The sequence below is a fragment of the Lactuca saligna genome, chromosome 1, assembly GCF_052625555.1.
Source record: "Lactuca saligna cultivar CGN05327 chromosome 1, ASM5262555v1, whole genome shotgun sequence".
NCBI classification, from domain to species: Eukaryota; Viridiplantae; Streptophyta; class Magnoliopsida; order Asterales; family Asteraceae; genus Lactuca; species Lactuca saligna.
The window spans coordinates 104,116,874-104,125,503 of record NC_136417.1 but is presented as its reverse complement, the minus strand read 5'-3'; the positions used below and the strand labels follow the sequence as shown (position 1 = coordinate 104,125,503).

General features: G+C 31.1%; 2 non-coding genes across 2 annotated transcripts; both read right to left on the bottom strand.

Moving 5' to 3' along the window:
* Positions 1 to 4,757: 4,757 nt before the first annotated feature.
* Positions 4,758 to 4,830, bottom strand: TRNAF-GAA (transfer RNA phenylalanine (anticodon GAA)). The gene has a single exon. It is a non-coding gene; the product is annotated as a tRNA-Phe (tRNA).
* A 3,495-nt stretch (positions 4,831 to 8,325) lies between these two features.
* On the bottom strand, positions 8,326 to 8,398 carry TRNAF-GAA (transfer RNA phenylalanine (anticodon GAA)). Its single transcript has one exon. It is a non-coding gene; the product is annotated as a tRNA-Phe (tRNA).
* Positions 8,399 to 8,630: the final 232 nt, after the last annotated feature.

Genomic DNA, 8,630 nt, shown 5'->3' with positions numbered 1-8,630 from the left:
CGAGTTGGAAGAACAACTCGGCGAGTAGGTCGAAGATAGCCTCGGACTCGGCGAGTCTGTTCTTGGACTCGGTGAGTCTGGTCGTGAGGTCCTAATATTCTTCTGGTTGTGTCATGAATCGGCGAGTTGAGGGAGGACTCGGTGAGTTAAGTGCGAGGGGACTCAGAGTTACGAGACTCGGCGAGTCTCGGGGTGACTCGGCGAGTTGAGTCGCGGATTGGGGAAGTTCTAAGCATAGGGACTCGACGAGTCATTGGATTGACTCGACGAGTAGAGTCAGTCAGGAGGTTGACTTTGACTTTGACTTTGACCAAGGGTTGACCAATTGACTTCCAGGGGTAATTGGGTAATTATTGGTATTTATTGGATTCAGTCTTTTGAGTATGACAGTCGTGGAGTTCGGGTCGGAGTTTGCAGCAACGTGATCGTATCCTTTTCAGTCAGCAGTTGCAAGGTGAGTTATCCTCACTATATCGACAGGGTCTAAGGTACCAAGGCCGACCCTTTAACGGATTGAGATCCGGGTATTTGTTGTTATGTTATTGCTTTGATATGTTTGCATCCTGGTAGCTAGGATGATATATGTTAGAGACCTGATTAAGGTCGGTTTCCTAATATGTAGGGTGATGCTATGCTAGTGACCGGTTAGGTCGGTATCCTGGTTAGGATGACGATATGTTATGTAATCTGTTTGATCGGCTTGTTGACTGTGAACTCTTATATGATTGTATGTTTATGTGCACATGGTTGTTTGGATTGGAGTTGGGTTGAGGCGGGTCCTGCTTTGTGCTGTATGCCAAGATACCCAGGGCGGACCGGTTGTTCCGAAGGCCCAGCGAGCGGTCCGGATAAGCTGTAGGCCCCACGAGGGCGGACCAGACGTGCCGAGGCTCGGAGAGTGGACCAGGCCGACTGAAGGCCTGATGCGGGCGGACCAGTCATACTGTAGACTTAGAGAGTGGACTAGGTGGGTTGAAGGCCCGGTGCGGGCGGACCAACCACACTGCAGACTCGAGGGACATGACTGGACTCGGAGGGTGGACCAGGTGGACTGAAGGCCCGACACGGCGGGCTAGTCACACAGTAGACCCGATATGCATGGCTGTTCTGTGATTCGATATGATATAGCATGTTATGTGTATGGTATATATGGTTGGTATTTTGGGGGTATCTCATTATGCTTTCGGGCTTACAGTTGTGGTTTAATGTTTTTCAGGTTCTTCAAGAGACCGTGGCAAGGCAAAGGCGTGATCGTACCGCTCCTCAAGTTTGTGTTTTATGATATGGTTCTGGGAATACTCCGATAATAAATGTATTGAAAACCTTTTTGTAATAACATTATTAAAATGGGTTGTTTTTGAAAAGTTTAAAATTTTGTTGAAATTTTTGGTCTTTACATTTAATATGTTAAAAAATAAACGAATTTGAAACCAAAAGTGTAATGTTTGCTAATATGGTGGAACCGTAGAAATCAAAGTTTAAATAAAAATTTTGGAAATACGTCTCCTATTATAACTTGTATTGCCGCTATGGACCCTACTATAAATGTTGGGGGGTTGAGAGTCTACTTGAAAATACTTGTTACGATTTGAGTTTATTGGACGATGACAATGATTTTGCATAAAAAGGAAATTTCTAAATTTAAGAAAGTTTTGAAGTTTATTTAATAAAAATAAACATTCATGACATGATGCGAAATACGAGGCATCCGAATCCACTTCTCACATAATTAATGAAACATTTTGCTCTATAATACTTTGAGGAATGAAATACCAAACAAGTTGTCTAACATCCCTAGTAGCGGGCACGAAAGTTACATTGGTTTTGATTTTTTGGCACATATGAGTGTGCAAGTGTTTGAGAATTTGGATATTAAAAGGCTTGCCGGAATGACACGTAACCCCAATTTTCGGTTCTAGCCGCTATGACATGTGATCTACTAAGCTCCTAAGCGTCTACAGTATCTTCAGAATCGACTTTATTCTCTTTAGCGGCAATGTTATATTACCAAGAAGAACAAAACCCACTCATTTTGTCTGTGGAAGTGTGCATTTTCTTGGAATGCTACGTAGATGACGTGCAAATGATAAAAGAAATGTTGCTACTCGAGGGCAAATCATTACAGAACAACAAGTACATGAGGAAAAATAACGATGGGATTATCGATACCACTCACCATACAAGAGCTCGAGTGTGAAAACGCATTACACAACGATATGACGAATAAATAGCAACTTGTTCTTAAAATTTAATGTAAGGTGAGTAATTTAATCGGAAAACAAGTGAGAAGTTCAATCCATTTACTTATAAATAGATCGAATTGGGTTATAATATATCATCATCAGGTTAAACAAGCGTTACACCTACATTGCTCAAGATCCCATCCCTAATAAATCATTTATTCTATACTTTTAACTTTTAATAAAATATGTGTGTGGTCTTTATTAACTCAAAATGAGTTTTAGTTTGTCCCACAGATGGGAATAAGAAAACAATGCGAGTTTATAAGCAAAAAATGCTTATAATTTATATAGTTAATGTTATATATAGTATATTATAAAGCATTTATTCCAAAAAAAATTATTTTTAAGTAATCCTAATTACAAATCATAGAGTAGAAATTTACTGTGCATACCAATCACTATCAATATCGTTATTTAATGATTAATGAACAACCAATGAATAGGTCTGACAATTGAGTGCGTTTTGATCCTGATCCAATTCAAACACTTAATAATTATACGGGGTTTGGAGTATAGTTTTTGATCCGTTTACCTGTTAATGAGCCATACCCGCTAACTCTTTTATTAGAATGGTCGAGTATGGATCATCACTGATCTGCTCCATTTATAACCCGTCCCGTATAAATTTTAGAGTTATTAATTTATATTTTATACAACGTAAAGTTTACTTTAATTATAATCGAAAGTCCAAATAGAAAAAACCAAACTAAACTTTTTTTACATACGAAGCGAGGACTCGACTTTAGACTTTCATATTCTAGCAAGAAATATGGTGTCATTTCATTTATATTTCATCAACCAAACATTCATTTATCTATCGGAAGAAAGTTTAAAAATATTATTCTCTATCAATGCAATCGACGGTCAAAAATCAATCAGAAGTTTCTAAGAAAATGATTTTAGTTCCAATCAAAAGTCCTCAAGTACGCAATGTGTTATTTAAATCAACATCTGTTTTATTTAATAAATGTTATTTTGAAGGTTAAGTAAAATGTGTTTGATTATTCAAAAAACTTATGGGGTTATGTGGTGTGTTTGAATATCTGTTAATTCGATTGATAAGAGTATGAGATTGATTTTTCAAAACTCCGTGGGTTTGGATCGGAATTTGAAATGTGTTAAACGAGTTTAGATCAAAGGTCGATTCACTCCAAACCTGTCTCATTGTTAGATCTACCGATGAACCGATTTGGGTGTGAATCTACATGTTCTTTTTGGGATGGATCTTAAACATGTTTTACTTAATCTTGATTTGTTTTTTTTTAGGTTTTGTTTTTGTTTTTGTTTTTGTTTTTTTTTTTTTTGTTTTTTTTTTTTTTTGCGTTTTAGTTTTTGCTAATGAGGCATTTCAAAAACAAAGCGGTATTTAAATTTGATTTTCTTTATCGGTAAATGGATCAGGGTCATTCGTGGCGATTATTTGAGGTAGTTAGTTACATCATAAATTAAGCTTGTATAGCATGTATTTTGCTCATAAATTTCATAAAACTAATGCATTGGCTTATGCTACAAAATGGACATGTATGTAAATTTCATTGTCAAACCGTTTTTTGAGGCTTTTCATTTACGGCAGTTGTCAAAAAGATATTTGAAGATAGGTTATCGCAAGACATCACATGCATCACATTATCGACCTTCTTTCTTTTTTATTTAATTGAACAAACCAAATTATTATTATTTTTTTATTTTATTTTTATTTTTATTTTTTAAATTAAACATACCGCCATCTAGTTGTCTTAATATTTGTAAATTTGGAGTATAACTTTGAGCTTTTTTTTGATAGGTTACCAGAAAAACCCCTTGAGTATAAATGAAAAGGTCTATGTTATAATTGATTTTTTTGGTTTCTGGAGTATGTTTAGAAGCTGCAAATTTGATTTACTCCTATGTATAATTAGTTTATCATAATTTAGTTATAAATGAAAATATATAATGCTAAAAATTAATTATTGCTTACTACTACTAAATAAGAATTGGGAGCCTAGAAGAAAAACGTCATGTTCCATTAAATTTAACAAATATTTAGTACAACTTTTTCAAAGTTACTTATAATTGAAACCGGAAAATAAGATCGAAAGAAAAGAAAATAATTGGATCTTTTTCATTAGTTATCTTTCTATTATAAATTATATAATGGCATTGCAAATACCTTAAAGAGATAAATATAATATATAACTTAATATTTTTAAGGAAACCATCAGCTCTATTACGAAGGAAAATGTATTTACTGAAATCTGATGTGCCATATGTCGTTTAACTTAAAAATAAATTCATTAATAGAACTAAACTTTGCTCATTTAATTGTTTAAAAAACATTAGTTTAGAAAAAACATCAAATCATTTTATCATTTCAAAGATACTTATAATTCATTTACACTACATATTATTTAGTTAATAATCGAAACTAAATTATATCCTCCCTCATTAAGATAAATGCTATTTTTCACTGGCAACGAAAAAGGTCGTATTTGCAAACATCGCCAATAATCAAAATAAATAAATAATAAAATAAAATGCGGTGAAGGTGGATCGAACACCTGACCTTCAGATCTTCAGTCTGACGCTCTCCCAACTGAGCTATCCCCGCTTTGTGTTCAATTTACCAAAAGATATTATAAATACGATTCCAAAATAAATCGGAAGATAACTACTTTCTGACTGGACCGAATTGGATAATGGGCTTTCTTGGATTATTTTGACCATAACACAGTCTTTTTGGGTGTTGGCAGTTTGCACCTCTAATTTTTTTCTCAAACCACGATAATTATTTTTGCAAAATAAAGAAACTAGAGTAAATTATTAAAATTGGCCCTACGATTTTGTAAAAATTACATGTTTGGTCCCTAACTTTCTTTTTGCACTTGAATCGTTATTGTGGTTTGATTTTGTTGCGTTTTTCGTCCCTTACATATATAAAGTTAGGGACCAAACGTGAAATTTTGACCAAACCATAGGGACAAAAAATACAACAGAATCAAACAATAGGGACGATCCGAATGCAAAAAAAAGTTAGGGACCAAACATGCAGTTTTGACCAAACCATAGGGACGATTTCAGTAAATGGTAGAATTTGAAGTTTTATAGAGATAAAAGAGGCTTATTGTGGGATTGGAAACCTATATGTGGATGTGCCATACTGCCATATGCCTTCTGATATCTAGCTATTGTTATTTTTCGTTAATCGTTTTTCTATTATATATATATATATATATATATATATATATATATATATATATATATATATATATATATATATATGTAATGGCATTGCAAATATCTTAGAAAGTATAAATATAATATGTATGATGATGATCTACATCTAGCTATTGCTCGAACATTAGGAGCCATGTGTTTTGGGATCTTTATCATCCAACATAAGCAATTTCCAGCATATTTTCAAACATTTTGTACATTATCAACTCTTTTTTCTCTTTTATTTAATTGAACAAATCAAATTATCAGCTTTTGTTTTTCTTTTTTTAGTTGAACAATCGTCTTAATATTTGTAAATTTGAAATTGAACTTTGAGTTTTTTCAGCTTGATAAAGCACCAAAATTAATGTATATTTTGTTGTTTATATCGGTTAGTTTTCATGTATCTATGTTATACTAGTTTGAAGTTATATCACTATTAGCCGCATTTCAAGAACAATAGGATCTAGAAAAAGCCATTTGGTATATCTGAAAAGATCTATGTTATAGTTTGAAGAGTAAATTACAGTCCTTATGGTTTGGGGTACTTATTTAAATTTGGAAGGTACCTACTATTTGAGTATTTGTTTTTGTTATACGTTTGGTCCCTACTTTTTGATTTTATTACGCGCTTGTCCCAGTTTTACCTAAAAAGACTATTATTTAAATAGAGAAACATGGTAGGGTAGGTAAGGTAAGGTGAGGGGGTGAGGTTGTGGATGTGTTTATTTTAATAAATTAAAAAATCAAGTGAAAAATAATCTTTGTAGGTAAGACATGGACCAAACGCGTAACAAAAACAAACAATAAACCTTTCGAGTTAAAAAATTAAGTTAGGAACAAAACGTACAAATTACCTCAAACCTTAGGGACCATTCATGTAATTTACTCTAGTTTGAATATCTTTTATTTTGGAGTATGTTAAAAAGCTAACTTTTTATAATCCTCCTTTATAAATCGTTTTTTGCTAGATGTCAATCTCTATTGAGTTTTGACACTTCTCATTTTGTGGTATTTTTGAAATAAATATTATCTATTTGTTAATTTTTGGTTTTTTTCAATTTTAAAATTAATGTAATATACTTATATACGTAAATTATTAAATATCATATATATGATATTAAATTGCAATAAATATGTTTTTTTTATTTATTTTAAAGCTGTAAATTAAAAAATATTTTTTATTTACATTTTAATGCTTAATTTTTTTTAAATCAACCTGTATAATACACGAGTTTCACATATAGTTTAGTTTTAAATGAAACTATATACTCCATTATAAATGTTAATTATTGCTTACTGAATTAAGAATTGAGAGGCTAGGAGCCAAAGAGCAAAATGTCATGTTCCAATAAATGTAAGAAATATTTAGAATAACTTTTTCAAAACTTATTTACATATGATGATATATGATATCAAACCGGAAAATAAGACGAAATAAAAACAAAAGACGATTTTGCCCGACTCAGGAAGGGACATTGAATTTTTTTCATTAGTCATTTTTCTATTAAATCATGTAATGACATTGCAAATACTTGAAAAAGGATAAATCTATTATATATTTCTATTACTATTATAAAGAAGTTTATTCAAAATCAAGTGGTTAAAAATAAATTGTTATCTCAAACTATATCGATTTGAAACATATGACTTATCATATTTCTTATATTAATGACAATTACTACAATATTTATAAACTTCTAATAAGTTTTTGTATTCCTGCTTATGTATATATTTTATTAGTATAAAAAGGATCAATAGTTTTTGTTTCTAGTGTTTGAAAATAATATGAAACAATTTTTTTTTTTTTTTTTACCATGCGAAATCCCCTATATTGTATTTTCTATACCAAAATCATATGATTAGAATCATATGATTAGAGATAAAATGTTATAATGATATAACAATCCATATGAATTTGAAACCTATGACTTTTTAAATTTCCTAAATTAATGATAATTATTAGAATAGTTATAAAGTTATAATAATTTTTTTTTCCTACTATCTGAAAATAATATATAAAACAAAATTTATTGTTGTTTTTTTTATTCTATCATGTGGAATTTTTTATATTGTATTTTCTATATCAAATAAGATTATTAAAGTTCATCCACAATAATACGACATTTGTACTATTATATATGTTTTATTTTCATTGTACTATTAAATATTATTAAATATATTGTTGATGTTAATTATATTATCATGTTGAACATGAGATTATGTTTTTCTGTTCAAGTTTTGTGGCGTAAATATTTATTGTTAGATAACATGTGTGGTGATTATATTATTAATAGTTTCTTATTAAAGTTATATTTAAAATATATAGGTTCATATGTAGTATATTATTTTTTATAATCATATATATATATTTTTTTAATGTTGAGGTATACGCCTAATATTATTATCGACGTTGATAATATGATCTATCAAGGAAACCATCAGCTCTATTAGGACAGAAGTTGTATTTATTGAAGTCTAACCATATGTCGTTTTACTTAAAAATAAATTCATTAACAGCTTATAAATAAAGTTTGCTGTTTTGTTTGTATAAAAAGCATTTGTTCTAAAAGTTTAGAAATTATCGAACCATTTTATCATCTCAAAGATACTTATAACTCATTTAGACTAAATTTTATATATCATCCCTCATTAAGATAATGATATTTTTCACTTGAAAAGGTTCGCAATATTTTATGATATGGTTTAATTATCAACTAAATGTTAAAACAAATCTCGCAATAAAATTATTTATTTAGTACGTGAGATTTATTTATGATTATATATGCAGTCGGTGTGATATCGTAACATGTGAGCTTACTAACAACATGGCCACTGTACATCGATCGGCAATGCCACAAAGCCGATAACAAAAAAAAAACAAATAAAATGCGGTGAAGGTGGATCGAACACCTGACCTTCAGATCTTCAGTCTGACGCTCTCCCAACTGAGCTATCCCCGCTTGCTGTTTACTTTACCAACAAAACGTATAAATACAATGAAGTAACGATCAATTTAATTTGTTTCACAGGCAGAATATACTCTTCGTTGGTCCATAACAAACTGGCCAAACGACTATTTATGATCGTTATTGGAAGCAACAACTCTTTTGTCAACTTCACCACGGGTTCCATGGTTTACAACAAATATATCACTACTAGAAACGGATAACTACGAAATTTATAAGCGGATAA